Here is a 14517-nt window from a genome sequence, read left to right on the forward strand (position 1 = left end):
TAATTTTATTAAATTTATTCAGACATACTTTTTTCGTTTAATAAAATAATAAATATTAAATATTCACTCAATAACATAGTTTATTCATTGTAAAAAATTAATAATTTAATTATAAATAATAGATTGCATCTAAAATATTTCAATAATAACTTGAAGTATTTAATTTTTTTTAGATAATTTTTTTTTGAAATATTAATTATTAAAAGATTTTTCTTTTTTAGTATTTGAAATTTTCTTTTAATTATTTTTTATAAACAAATGTAAATAGATATTTTAATGCAAACAAAATAACAAGATATGATCTACATAACACCGAAAAATAACTATATTTTCTTATATTTTTCTTGGTGTTTACAATGTTTTTCTATATCTCTAGTGTTATGAGTCACCAAAAAAAAATGTATGGTGTTATACAAATTTTGGGTGCACATATTTTTAGTGAATTTAATTTTGATATATTGACAGTATAAAATGTGTTTTATACAGTCGTATAATTATATTTGGTCTTTTGGATGATTATCTTTAATAATTAATTAACATAAATATAATTAGCCTATTTAATCAATACATTATTTACATGTTACATAAGATAAAATATACTACATTTTACTTGTAACATGTCAAATCTTGTCTCTTCAATTATTCTCTTTCTAAACACTTGTCACACTATCCTTTTGACAATACAAACATACACATATAAAAGAATATTTTTTTTTACATCATAAAATTTACCAAATAAAATACATCATGTTCAATGTTTTATCCAAAAGATGTTTATCTAACCAATTCAGCTGAGGGTGCCACTTGATTGGCCTCAATAGGGGCTTCTTGCTTTTTCTGACTAGTCTCATGTGCAATTTCTGAAACAATAGCATATCACAAATAATATAATAATTAAAAATGAGAATATTAGTAGCACAAATAATATAATAATTAAAAATGAGAATATTAGTAGCACAACAACTACATCATCTCAAAAAATCAATGAAGCAGATTGCACGGTGAATAGTCTTAGCAATATCATCTATGCTGAAAATAAAATCATGTAAATTGAACGGTGAATAGTCTTAGCAATATCAATGGCTCATTTGTTTTTGGGTTAAATTACACAGTTAGTCCCTACACTTTCAGTAAAATTACAAATTGGTCCCTATAATTTAAAAGTTTGTAATTGGGTCCCTAAAGTAAATTAAAATTTGTAATTAGATCTTCAATAATGTTTACCGTAAAAAAAATACACATTTACCATAATGTCCTCTTCTTCTTTTTCTCCTTTTTTTTTTCTTCCTCCTCTCTTCAGAAATTTTTTTGTTATTCTTTTTTAACAACAACAATAGGGCTTCAACAACAACAATTCCAGAAAGATAACATTTCAACAAATCAAACAATCAGAAATTTAATTCAACAACCAAATCAACACACAACAACAATAAAATCAAAAAATAAATCAAAATCAGAAACTGAAGCAGTCACAAAAATAAAAGCAGAAGCAGTAACAGAAGAAGACCCCTCCCCCACCCCCCAAAACGCGTTTCCTTCCCCCCACCCCACTCTTTCTTGTTGCTGCTATAATCTGTGCTCCTTGGAGAATTAGATTAATTGCTTCCAGTAAGCAAGTCTCAGTAATTAAAATCTAAATTTACTTTATCTACTATGAGTTAAAATTTCAGATTCAGAAAATTGAAGAAAAATATGAGGTCTAACATTTCAAGCAGAAGCAGAGAGAAAGGTTGAGTAAGAATAACAGAAAGAGAAGCTTTGAGAGCTTGAGAGGGAGACAAGAGGTTGTCTTCCCTGGAAAGGAAGCAAACAACATCAACCATGCACACTTTGCCAACGCATCTACAGCACTCTCCTCCTTCTACTTCTCATTCTTCTTGGAGATTCAGATTTCAACAAAATGAGATTTACGATGGAGTTAGGTTTCCCGATCCAAAGCCCCTCTGACTTCAACAATGTCATAGAAGCCTTCGGCTGGGAGGAGTTCCCCTACCACGGTGGCGCCGCTCCCCACAGCAATGTTATTTGCCGTGTGTTCATCGCCAATGAGTCTCTACCGAAGCCGTTCCCGAAGTAGTCTTCACAGGAGCAGGTAAGAAGGGAGAATTAGCCATGGCTTTGAAGAGTGATGGTGCGATTGTTGTTGTTGTTGTGATCTTAAGAGAGGAACTTGATTGTGAAGGTTGGCATTGGAGCGTAAAGAATTGAAAGAGTATGTGAGGAAGTAAAGGAAGAGAGAAATGGAGTTGAAGATGAAGAGGAAGAGGAGACATGAGCGTAAAGAATTATTGTTGTTCCTTCAATTCATGACGCTGGGGAGGGGGTGGGATGGGTTAGGGATTTTTTTGTCATTTTTAAATAGTTAAATTATAGTGTTGGTCCCTATACTTTTACTAAAATTACAAATTAGTCCTTACTGTTAAACACGTGCAACTCACATGCTTAAAATAGCGAATATACTGAGGAATATTCTGTTAAATCAAACGGTGTTTGAACGGTAGGGACCCAATTACAAATTTTAATTTATTTCAGGGACCCAATTACAAACTAGGGTTATTATCATTAATATATTAATCGTATTTTAATGTTTATTATTTATATATTTAAAAATTATATTTGAGAATTATTTATTTAGTTTCATAATAAATGATATTTTTAAATTTGAATAATTTATTAGTTAGTTTGTATTTATTATACCATATATTCAATAATTTATTGAAAATAAATATTAATATAATGAATAAAAAAATAATTTGAAAAAGATATCGTTTAAAAAATAAGGACAAATAAACCGCTAACCAATTTAAATTTAGAGACAATTAGATCCCTGTCCATTTTTGAACCTGACACGTCAACATTTTCCGTTCAGAGTTATCGGAGAGCACCGCGTTGTGTCATAAAATAAAAGTTAATAGTCAAAATCATCCCTGAAAGATACCCCGATCTCTATTTTGGTCCTCGAAAGATAAAGTTAATCGAAATCGTCCCCAAAGATACACGACTTGGTCACGTTAGTCCTTCCGTTATTTGGATGATGACGTGTCATGTTAAGTGCCACGTGGCGCATGATGACGTGGTGGGTTAATGCCACGTGTCAGATCAGTGACACGTGACACGTGTCACTTGACATGTAAAAAAGTTATTTATAATAAAAATAGTCCTTGAAAGTTCAGATGTAAGTTATTTTCATCCCTAAAATTTTAAAAATTAATCGAATTAGTCCTTATATAATTTTTTTATTTTTTTGATAATATTAAATTTGAAATATTTTTTGATACTACTAATTTTAATAGAAATATAATTGACAAACAAAAAATTAGTAATTGTATCTTTTCTTCTTAAAATTTTTTTCAATAAAATTATCTCTCTCCTTTAATTCTTCTCAAAATCTCTCTTATTCTTTTCTATTCTAAAACCTTTTTCTTACATTATCACATTTTGCTGGAATATATATATACTCAAAATTGAAATGTATGTATTTGTTAACCTAAACAAAGTTATATGCTCAAAATTAAAATTTATGTATGTTAACCTAAACAAAGTTATACCATTATTTTTTCTACTACATCTTTTTTTTTTTTCATTACGGTATTACTTACATATAGGATGTAATGGTAGTGATATTAAAAGTCAAAATTCAATAAGATTCACAAATTTTGCTTCAATTTCAAACTTTACAAAATATTATTATTATTATTATTATTATTATTATTATTATTATTATTATCAATTATAACTAATTAATGATATCAATTAATTAATTTGATTAAACATTCAAATCTCACAATTTATTGTAATTTATATAAATTAATAAATTATAATTAATTATATCAATTAATTAATTTAGTTAATTATATTAATGATTTGATTTGATTTGATTGGAGTAAATATCAAATTATTTTAGTAAATAATAAATATGATAATGAAATATATGAATTAATTTAATTAGTTTATTTTTTTCAATGATATCTATTTATACGAAATCACAATGTGTTTTACCCATTCGTTCTCTTTTCTCTCTTTTCTCTTTTTCTCTCTCTTTGATCTCTTGTGTTTAGGACTTTAGGGTACAATTTTTGTAATTTATTTCATTTTTATTTTTTTTATCACTACTTATATATTTCATTTTTTTTATATTTTCTAATGTTTTTTGTCTATTTTAGTTGATCATCATTAGGTGCATATTTTTTTCCTTCGAGCTTTTGATTAACAAAAGAGATGTGTCTTTTTTACGGTGTTTTTAAATAATCTTACTGTAATTTTATTTTTTAATATTCTCTTTTATCATGTGCACTTCATGTGTCTAAGGAGTTGACTTAAAGTTATAATATGATATATAAAATGATAGTATGATTTATATTATGCTGAAATATTTGGACATTATCGTATAGATATTTTTGAATTTGTCCATTAAATTCAATCATATAGGATCTTGAAAATTATGCAATTATGTAATTATTTATTTTTTCATAAAATTATTGTATTGGTCATTTACATTAATGAGACTATTTTTGTTATTAATATTTATAAATATACTATTATCTGTATAATTAATTAAATCATCTTATTCGTTTAAGTTTAATTCTATTGAATTAATTATTCGAAATGTCATCGCTATTTCTATTTTTAAAGATTTTTTTAATATTATTTAATGATTATAATAACATGATGATAGTTAAAAAAGACAGAACAAAAAAATTTTTAATGTGAAAATAAGGTAAAAAAATAAATTTATTTAATGTGAAAATAGGGCAAAAAGAATAATATATGTTTTTTTTAATAGATAATTATTGTAAGGCATCAAAATCTCTAATAATTATTAAGAATAAATGATCGTTATAAAAACAATGCTAATTTAAATGATATACAAATAAACTATGTCAAACATAACGTACAACTTAAAAAAGTTACTTATGAAAAAATATAGTTTATAACATTTATTTGTAATTACTAAAAATAAATAAAAAAATAAGTTATAGGGTATTATTTTATTTAAATTATTAATAATTAAAAAATAGAAGATCGGTAATTATTTTAAATATACATTGAATTCAGTTTTATGAATAATTTATTTAAATTGTTAATAAAATTTTATAATTTTCAGATTTATATCTATTCAATTTATGTATTTTATTTTATTTTGCTTTAATAAAAAATTAAAACGTGTCTTTTTAATTATTTTTTTAGAAAGTATAGTGAAATGAGTTGCTAAAAGCATTCAAAGGTCTGAAATTGGGAGCTAGAGAGGAGTTTGGGACTCTGTGTTTGAGTCAGCTGCAAATTTCAAGTGATTTTAAAGCTGAACTTTTAAAATCTCATCAAGACGATAAAGAGTTACAGAAAGTATTGCCGACAATTGAACAAGGGAAGCAATGGAGAGTGTCAGAGGACAAGGACGGATTATGGAGGTTTAAGGGCCGAATTATTGTGCCGGACGTCGGAACTTTACGGCAGGATATCTTTAAGGAGGCGCATAAAAGCGGGTTTTCTATCCATCCGGGAAGCACTAAGATGTATCAAGATCTGAAAATGATGTTCTGGTGGCTGGAAATGAAAAATGATGTGTGTAACATCCCGTTACCCTAGGCCTTACCTCTAGCCATAAAGCAAAGGATAACAAAGTGCCACAACAGTTCTAAAACTCATAATATAATATAATATATATATCCAAAATTTTATATAACTAAAAGCTCGATGAAGGAATAAAAGCTCAAAGTTGCATAAAGCGGAATTACGAAATGCAAAGCGTTCACACATGGTAACTAAGCGCGTAGGCACGGGCCAAACAGGACATAATATATATAAAACCTTGTAGATAGCTCCAGGATACACAAGGTAATAATTAAATTAAACAAGATATATAAGTATGATATACAAAAAAAGGATTAGTCACAGCCTGCGGAGTTTAGGCCGGCTAGTCAAACTGAATACAATAGAGTTTTGAAGTTTAAAATAGTAACAACCTATCTCTCAAAGTTTTTTTTCAGAGATAAAGCCTCTAACGCAATAACATTAAATATACAAAAGGTGAGAGAATACTACAACAAAAATAAAGTGAAATAAAACATAAGGGAGACCATCCTCCACTCTGTCACCATATCCGCAAACTCACTGTGGTGGGTTGTGACCTGCATCTGAAAAATAACAACAACATATGGTATGAGAACCGGAAGTTCTCAGTATAGTAACAGTGCCCAATATGTAAAATGTAAGGTTCCAGGACGCCAAAGGCAATCCTAGAACTTCACACCAAACAGATATTCAAGCTTAAAACAAATAATTAACTTAAAATGTAAATCATAAACAGGGTTATCTAAACTTAGGGGATTTCTAACTAATATTAATCACACCGCTGTATCCCACAGCCTTCACCAACCTAACCTCCATGCGATCCCCTCGCCACCGCCTCCCGATTCTCCTCAATGCCAGTAAAACACATTTAATGCAAACAAGTAAAGTACAATTAGTATTCATGTATAGCAGGTAAATCAGCTAGCATTTAGAAATATTATTCAAATAGGCATAACTCAAGTAATCAAAGCAAATAAGCTGATAGAAGATGCATATGATGAATGTCTGTCCTATTGGCTGTGATATCACATGTCGATTATAGTGCCAAACCCGATACAAAATCCGATCGGCAACTCCCGGATTAGTCTCTCTGTTGCGCATACTCAGGAGGAATAATTCTGAGAGATGAGTGCCCTGTCACCTTCTCCTTTCAGAGGAAAACATTCCGAGGGAGAGTACTCTACCACCTTCCTCTGGATGCCGCATGATTCCGTAGGTTAGTCCCCTACCACCTTGCAACCAGAGAGAAAATGTATACTCAGGAGGAATAATTCCGAGGGATGAGTGCCCTACCACCTTCTCCATGAGAGTGAAACGTGAGTGGGAAGTCCAGCTTCAACCCTCACATCCAAACGTAGGCAGGAGACTGCCACAGCCCCTATGACGGCATCGATACCTTGACAAGCGGGAGCCTGCCACAGCCCCTGCCCGAGGAGCATAGCGACTTAACAGTCCCAGCATAAAACAATATATCAATGGTTTTTAGAAATTATTCTCAGTACTCAGTAAAGTCATATTTCAACTCCGAGACCTAAACTCGTCTCAACCACCATCAATCTGTAATTCCATTACTCATCAGATTAATCATCATTACAGTACTCTGTCCTCTCATTCAACTAATCCATCCTCAGTACTCAAGGAACCTAAGTCTCTGTCTTCTACTCTTTTTACTAGAAAATATCTAGTTAAACTCACTTATAGTATTCTCTATATTTCAAGGCCTAAAAACAAGTAAAAAGGTTTTAAACAAGTGTTACAAAAGTTTGCAAGCTTGTCGGGAAGATAAAACGGTTAAAAACAAGGTTTTCATTGAGAAACAGGATAGTGTGCATACACATTGGGTTATGCGTACGCACGCCCAGAAGAGTTTTCTCAGCTTGATGTTGTGTGTACGCACAACTTGCAAATTTCGCAGGGTGTGTGTGCGCACCAGAGTGTGCGAACGCTCTCAACAGTAGGCATAACCCTGTGTGTGCGTGCGCACCATAGTGTGCATACGCACGTTTTCTGAAAATCACAGGGCATGCGCACGCACACAAGTGTGTGTACGCACAAGTGAAAACATGGTCCCTGCTCAGAGCACGCGCACAACAGTGTGCGTGCACACACAAACCAGAACTCACAAATTCTGCAGCATTACATAATTTCAGATTTTCGACATCAACTTCCAACGATCATTTCTTTTTCTACAAAATTCTGATTTTCACAAAATCTATACCGTTTTAAAGCTCTTTGAATTATATTTTATTTGATACAAAATTCAATCCATTTAGAAAACTGAAGCTCAAGATATGATCCGCCAAAGTTAGCCAAAAATCTGTTTTTACCAAAAATTTTAAATATCAAATTTACCAAAACTCTCAATTCAAAATCAAACTACTCACAACCCAAAAAATACCAAAACAACACAAAAGTCCACACCATTCATTCCTCAACTCAACCATCAATAACATCTCAATTACACTATTCCAACCAGTGACGGATCCAGAAAATTGTCACTGGGGGCAATGCATATATAATACGATAATATTTTTTATAATTATAATTTGTTATGGTAAAATATAATTAGTTTTCAAATTGTTTAACAAATAAATTTATGCACTAAAATAATAAGTTAAAAAATAATTTTTTATATTTTCTTTCAATTGTCAATACAATCAAATATTTTTCTTTTTATATATGTTATTGAACAATCATTTAAAAATTCATTTCCTATATGATTACAGAATCGACTTTTTATAATATTTATAGCCGAAGAGATTTCTTCAACTAATATTGTTGTTACTGGCAAACCTAAAACTAATTTTAAAAAAATACCATATAAAAAATATATTCTTTTGGGACTATGTAAATTTTTTTTATTTTAAAAATTAAGCCATTTAATTTCAGACAACATTTTTTTTATTTTCATTTTTTTTAGTCTTTCATTTATTAGATTTTAAAATTTTGCTACAAATTTTAATTTAGGAAATTTATTACTTTTAATAATAATAAATTTATTTACTAAAATTGAATTGATGTACTTTATATTGGTGTTTTTATATATTTATTATTGATTAATGTTTATGTTTTGTGTCTTTTTTTTTTCTATTTCTATACACTGAGAAGTGTATGTGAACCAACAAAAAAAAATTAGTGGGGTCAAATTTATTTCTTGGGTGGGGGGAAATATATATATATTTTTTAATGTATTCTACATGAAATTTTATGAAAATTCAATGGGAGCACTTGCCCCCACATGGTTGAAGATGATCTGTTCCAACCCATCTAAATTATTATTCATCAACGTCTAAATTCAACCTAAATCACATCAAAACTCTTAAATTCCATCATTATTCACTATACAACATCCAACTTTTAATATCCTAACTTATCAACTCCTTCAACACTTATCAATCCAAGCCAAAATTTATCATCAACAATACTCATAGTCATCATCAATCAAAATCAACACCAATACCCATCATGTTATTATCATAATCATACTCCCTTGTATACATCTCACTCAACCTTCATCATAATTCATATACCACACATTTCAAAAACTCCGTATTGAAGGTTGTTCTTATGAAATTGTTATTGAATTGGTCCTAAATTTTTTGAAAAATTAGCCGTCAAGAATATATTTGATACAAATAAAAATTTTTTGGGATAAAACTAAAATAAAATAAAATTTAGGGATATTTTTGAAATTTTTGCCAAATTTCAAAAACAAAAAATATACTTTATTTTTTTTTTGTTCGGACGGACATAATTCGATAAAGAATAAATTTATCGCTTTCGAAGGGTTTAGTGAAACCTTACCTTATCCAACGGTATTAGGGGCAAATCTAACAATACTCCAATACTAAATCACCCATAAACAACCAAGAACACAAAAAAAAATTCAAAAATCCAAAGTCATTTTTGAGTTTTAGGCTAGGACAGAAAACTGGAGCTAGAGAAAGAGTTCTTGCCAACTTTTCTTAGATAGAAACGAAGAGTTTGACTAGAGTTTTGCATGACCACAAATGGCTCGTCGATCAGAGCTTCGTAGCTCAAGTTATAGTCACTGAAAGTGGAGGATGAATAGTGACCAAACCATTTGCTCTCTTCTCTTTCAAAGCTGCGTCCCCTTTCTTGTTTTTAGGGTCAAAATGAGCTGAAATCTCATTAAACATGCATATATATGTTGGGTCTTGGGTTCAGTTTAGACCCGATCCAACCTGTTAGTATTTTAGGTCTGTTTGTCCTAACTTTGGGCCAAAATCTTTAAGATTACTATCCAGTTTTCAATTCTAAATTATTTTCGTCCTTTGAAAATAATAAATTCAATTTTTTTAAATCTTATTTTCCAAAATACGTGGTACCGGACAGACTAAAGTCGGTACTACTAGCTTAAGCACTGGTACGAATTTTTACAAAAATTTTTCGCAAAAGATACATTTTTCCACTCAAAAAAATTCATTGAATTCAAATTTCACCTTTATATTTTAAAACTAACACTCCTATATTTTCGAATCCATTTCAAATAGTTAAAAATATTATTTTATTAAAATGATTATTCCGGTTCTTACAATGTGGCGTTGCACGTTTCTAAGTGCTTAACTTGTTAGAAAATCAAGATTGAGCATCAAAGACCATTATGAACCCTTCAGCCCTTAGAGATTCCGCAATGAAAGTGGGAGAGCATTGCAATGGACTTCATGTCGGGCTTACCAAGGACTCGGGCCAGATATGATTCCTTTTGGGTGATTGTCGATCGACTGACAAAGTTAGCCCACTTTCTCCCCATTCGAATGAGTTGTACATCGGAGGAGTTAGCACGGCTGTACATTAAAGAGATTGTGAGGTTGCACGGTGTGCCTACTACCATTATATTTGACAGAGATTCCCATTTCACCTCAAGGTTCTGGAGAGCCTTTCAGCGAGCATTTGGGACTCAGTTGAGTTTAAGCACTACATATCACCCTCAAATAGATGGTCAATCAGAGAGAACAATCCAAACCTTGGAGGATATGCTGAGAGCTTGTGTTTTGGAATAGCCGGCGAGTTGGGATTGGTATATGCCACTAGTGGAGTTTGCATATAACAATAGCTACCATGCAAGCATCGTGATGGCTTTGTATGAGGCTCTATATGGGAGGAAGTGTCAATTTCTGCTATGCTGGTATAAATCTGGAGAGAAGAGCTTGTTAGGGCCTGAAATTATAGCTAAGACTACTGAGCAGATAAAGAAAATGCTTATCACGCAAAGCCATCAAAAGAGCTATGCTGATCAAAGGCGAAAGCCTTTAGAATTTGAAGAAGGAGAGCATGTGTTTCTGAAGGTTACTCCAACAACCAGAGTGGGTCGAGCGATCAAGATGAAGAAACTGAATCCCACTACATCGGACCATTTGAAATCTTGAAGAGGATTAGGCCGGTGGCTTATAGGATCGCTTTACCGCCGCATCTTTCGAAGCTGAACAACGTATTTCACATGTTGCAGCTTCATAAATATACTCCTGATGCAAGTCATATTCTGGAATCGGAACCGGTTCAAGTACGAGAATATCTGACGCTTTCAGTAATTCCAGTTAGGATCGACGACATCACCATCAAACGTTTGTGCGGGAAGGAAGTATCATTGGTGAAAGTAGCTTAGAGTCGGGTTGGAATTGAAGAACATACTTGGGAGCTCAAATCGGATATGCGGAAGGACTACCCACACCTCTTTTCAGGTAACTAAATATGAATTTTGAGGGCGAAATTCTTAATTAGGTGGGTAGGATGTAAACCCCGTAATATTAGTGAATAATTAACCAATAAATTAAAATTTTAATAAAGAAAATTATAAATATAAATTTATAGTAAAATAAGATAGAGCGAATTAAAACAAGAATTTTGACACTAATTTCAAAGAATTTGGCACAAAATTGGGCCAAACGTGTCGAACTGGACCCATACTGGGTCCAAGGCCCAATCCATCATCCCAGTAACTTAAGAAGAGTCAATCTTCTTCTTTTCTTCATCTAAAAACATGCTGAAGCAATGCTCAAGGCAAGGGAAACAAGAGCAAACCCTTGGCTTTGATTTCAAACCACCGTATTTTGCTATTCCGAACTCCGATCACCGCACCATTTGCGGTCACACGTTCGCGGCGTCGAGCTCTACAAAGCCCGATGCACAATTTAGTAAGGAACTTCCATTTTCATTCTCAGCCTCTCTTTTCCCAAAATTTTTGAAATTTATTAGAGTGGTGTTGAAATTTTGCTTCTTCGATGTTATGAAGTCTGATTAGCTTGAGGAAAACATTCACTCTTGCTTATTTGGTGCTTGGGTAAGGTGAGAATCCTAGAATTCTAGCTAATTCATTGATTTTATGTGTTGAGTATTAAGTTTTGGATAGATATATATGAAAATGTGAATTAGGTTTGTGTATATGTAAATTGGAGCTTGATTGTATACATTGGAGGCTTGGTGGAGTTTGGGTATCATTCCTCGGGAGATTTTGGATCTTTGGGGCTGTGTTTGGTTCCTTGGTATTGTCTCGGATTATACGTGGAAATCGGCCAAGTTATGGTTTAGGTTTCTCGTATTTAATATATAATATCTTGTGAAAACTTAGGCTAGACAACCATAGAATAGGAATGAATGCATGAGTACGTAAATTATTTAGTGCTTTAATGATATATGTTGAACAAGGTTGAGTTTTGGTCTGTTGTTGATATTGGTAATAGAATGCTAAATGATGAATTAATGATGTTTGACAAGGTATGAGGATGAATATGAGTTTGTGATGGATTGTTGACGAATCTTGTTGATTAAAGTAATGAATTTAGGTATGAGATTGTATATATAGAAGTATAATTGATTGAGATAGGATGTGGAGATTTTGGCATTTTAAATGGTATGCTGTTGTGCTGAATATATGTATAGGAGCTTGGATTTGAGTTTGGTTTCTAATGAAAATTGAGGTTTGAGGTTTTTGTGTAAAATAGATTTTTGGCCGAAATTCGATGAGCCATAACTTGGATTCCAAATCCCCAAATTGTTTTAAACTTATTTCATATGAAATGGAGTCCGTGAAGTTTACGCTGTTCGAAAAACATGTGAAAAATGTTTTAAAACGAGAAAGTTATGCGCGTCGGAAGTTCGGTATGTAAAACTGAAATTCTGCAGACTTAGCCATTTCTGATCACACTGCAGTGTATGCGTACGCGGACAAGGCTATGCGTACGTGAAATGGGCTAAATTGCACTCCCACGCGTACGCGTGGCTCCTATTTCACTAAATGTGGATTTTGTGTTTTAAAAGCCTTATTTCAAACCTCTAAACCTCTATTTTCATTCCTTTGGTGCTAGATCTTGTTAGTAAGCATAGTAATAGGATGAAGTTAGGAAATGGTGGTAACTTGGGGTGAAGCAAGGTTGGAAGATTGTTGAATGATATATGAAAATGTAAATACTTGGAGTGTATGTGGTTCCATTGGTTTAATGATTAATTGTGCAATGATTATGAATGTTTATGAGGCTTATCCACTCAATTTTATCTGAGATACGAGTTTTACTAGGTAAAGTACCGTGACTTGCCACTACGTGTTCCAGGTTGAGACTCGATACTCTGTTGATCCCACGACGTAAGAGGTGACCGGGCACTTATAAATTCCCGGGAAGGTTCCCCCATTGAGCAATTATATATAAATGAGAAAAAGTTATGCATAGACTCTTGGGGACGCGCGTCGGAGGACAGTCCAGGGTTTAGTAGTCGGACTTGTCAGTTTGGCTTGATAACCGATAGATGAGACTCATTAGTCATATGACAGGCATGCATCATGTGCATATTGTTCGAATTGCTTGCTTGTGCATTAATTGGGATTGCCTAATTGATTATAATATGCTAATTGTTATACTTGGTATTTGTATTACTTGTATTCTACCTGTCTTTGCCATTGTCTGCTTGTCTGTCTATGCAAATTCATCGGAGATGGAGGAACAGAGGAAAGGTGGAGAGATTTTAGTGTTCTAGTTAAGTTTTAGTTATGTTTAGGAATCATTAGAAGACCACCCGTTTATGGTTTTTGTTTTATCCCTTTAAGTTTTATAATTTGAGTGTCGGCGTTCTAGGATTGCCTCTGGCATTCTCAGGACCATATATCTTATGTACGTGGTACCTTTACCATACTGAGAACCCCATGTTCTTATCCCATACGATATTGATATTTTTCAGATGCAGGTCGAAAGGCACCTCGCTAGGCGTCTGGAGTTCTGCAGCGAAGTACATTTTGGGACTTTATTTTGATGTATATTTTATATATGGTCATATGTATATAACTCTCCGAACAACTTGTTTTGTTTTGTATCTCTTAAAGATTTATGGAGAACTAAGGTTTTATTTATGTATTTTGGACCTTGGGTTATGTATATATGTATGTAAATATTCTCTGGCCAGCCTTAACTTCGCAGGCTGAGTTGGGAGCTTGATATTTTGTACCCTTGACCATCTACTCTTATCTTTTGTATATATATGTTAATGAACCATAGCTTTCTTCGTACGTAACTAATCCTTAATCTTGAGTGTTGCGCTTTTAATTTTACGATTTTGTTTTACCTATTTTTCAAAGCTCCTAGTATACTATCTTCTTTTGACTATGATATATACATATATTTTATTTTAGAGATCGTAATACCACATCATCTCTGTTTTATGACTTAAGCGTAAAGCTCTGTATGGTATAGGCTATTACAGACTTTCTGTTTGTTACGAGGATAGGAGAACACGCGAGTGGATTGTGTGGCAGATGAAGGAATACGGAGATGCTCAATCTTGGACTAAATTAGCAGTAATTCCAGTCCATAAAAAAATCACTTATTCAAATCCATATCGTTGTTTACAAGTTACAACCTCTTTACATCTCGGAAAGTGATGTTCTTTTGGCATTTTTCGGTATAATTTTGTGTAGAGTAGTGCTAGGAAGCCAATGGC

The sequence above is a fragment of the Arachis ipaensis genome, chromosome B08, assembly GCF_000816755.2.
Source record: "Arachis ipaensis cultivar K30076 chromosome B08, Araip1.1, whole genome shotgun sequence".
NCBI classification, from domain to species: Eukaryota; Viridiplantae; Streptophyta; class Magnoliopsida; order Fabales; family Fabaceae; genus Arachis; species Arachis ipaensis.